The sequence below is a fragment of the Silene latifolia genome, chromosome Y (assembly GCF_048544455.1).
Source record: "Silene latifolia isolate original U9 population chromosome Y, ASM4854445v1, whole genome shotgun sequence".
In the NCBI taxonomy this organism is placed as follows: Eukaryota; Viridiplantae; Streptophyta; class Magnoliopsida; order Caryophyllales; family Caryophyllaceae; genus Silene; species Silene latifolia.
In genome coordinates, this window is record NC_133538.1 from 318373823 (window position 1) to 318375568 (window position 1746).

At 40.4% G+C, this 1746-nt stretch overlaps 1 non-coding gene across 1 annotated transcript; it reads left to right on the plus strand.

Moving 5' to 3' along the window:
* The first annotated feature begins 1319 nt into the window (after window positions 1-1319).
* On the plus strand, window positions 1320-1426 carry LOC141634606 (small nucleolar RNA R71). Its single transcript, XR_012539333.1, has one exon. It is a non-coding gene; the product is annotated as a small nucleolar RNA R71 (small nucleolar RNA).
* Window positions 1427-1746: the final 320 nt, after the last annotated feature.

Sequence of the window (1746 nt, forward strand, 5' to 3'; positions counted from 1 at the left end):
GTCGCCAATGGTACAGGTATTGAGAAGCTTCCCGGATCTTTGAGTTTTGGAGGTGAACTCCCTTGAAGTATTGCACTACTCACCTTAGTGAAGGCGATAGTCTCAAGCTTCCGGATCGACTTCTTCTTTGTGAGGATGTCTGTCATATATTTCGCATAGGCCGGCACGTGATTGATTATTCCGTGAAAGTAATTGAGACTTCCAAATTCTTCACAATTTCCCTAAATTTTCTAAGTAGGTCATCAAATTTGGGCTTGGCTTGACGACTTGTAAAAGGAAGTCTAATCAGAATGGGCTCCTTTTCCTTGACCTTGTCTTCATTTTTCTTTGAAATTTCTTCTTTTGATGGTTCTCCATCCTTGGAGTTTTGCACAATTTCTTCTTTGTCACTATCTTCCACAACTTCATCCACAACTTGCTTCTTCGGTGCTTCATACCTTGTACCACTTCTCAAGTGAATGGCACTAACCGTTTCATGTCTTGGGGGATTACTTTGAGGTGGTAATTGCCCCTTTTGTCTTTGTGAGCTTGAAGATGCTAGTTGAGTCAATTGGGTTTCCAACATTTTGGTGTGAGCTAGGATGTTGTTGATGGTGGTTTCCTTTGCTTGACTATCCTTTTGCATTTGAGTGAAAAACTCTTGTTGATTCTTTTGCATTTGAAGTACCGCTTTTTGAACATCAAAACCTTGGTCATTTTGTTGATTGTATGGAGATTCATTTTGGTAACCTTGGTTTTGGTTGTAAAAGGGTCTTTGACTTTGGTTTCTCATGGGAGGTGGGGTGTATGTTGTTTGAGGGTTTTGAACATTTTGGCTTTTGTATGAGAGATTTGGATGGAATTTGGTGTTTTCATTGTAATGGTTGGAATAAGGGGTACCACTTTTGTATACTTGGAAAGCATTCACTTGTTCATTTGTTCCCCTACATTCACTTTTATCATGCCCCAAAGTTCCACAATTCTCACATATCCCACTTGGGATTGATGAAGATGCCGTCATGGCATTAACATGATGCTTTGGTGATTTTGAGGCTTCTTCAAGTCTAGCCATAGCTTTTTCAAACTTCAAATTGATGGTATCAATGTGAGCACTAAGTTGAGCACCCAATTGAGTAATGGAGTCCACTTCATGCTTTCCTCTTCTAGTAGCCTTGCGAGGTCTACTATATTGTGAGTTATGGACCGCCATTTCCTCAATTTTGTTCCAAGTTTGATTGTCATCAACTTCGGTGAACATTCTATTTGATCCCATGTTGAGAATGTTCCTTGAATCTTCATATAGACCGTTCCAAAATTGTTGTACCAAGAACCACTCGCTAAATCCATGGTGAGGACATGAGCGACAAATTCCTTTGAACCGCTCCCAAGCTTCATACAAAGATTCTTCCTCCCTTTGCTTAAAACCTGTAATTTGAGCTCTTAGCATGTTAGTCTTTTCCGGTGGATAAAACTTTTTGTAGAAAGCTAGAGCCAACTTCTTCCAAGAATCAATTCCGAGAGTAGCCTTATCAAGGCCTTTCAACCATTGTTTCGCGGTGCCAATTAGAGAAAAAGGAAATAAGACCCATTGAATTTGGTCTTGAGTTACACCGGTTTGAGAAACCGCATCACAATAATCGCAAAAGGTCTCCATATGAGAGTGAGGGTCTTCACTAGGCATCCCCCCAAATTGGCTTCTTTCGACTAATTGGATAAATGCGGATTTGGCAATAAAATTTCCGGTTAGATGTTGTGGAGTGGGAGTAC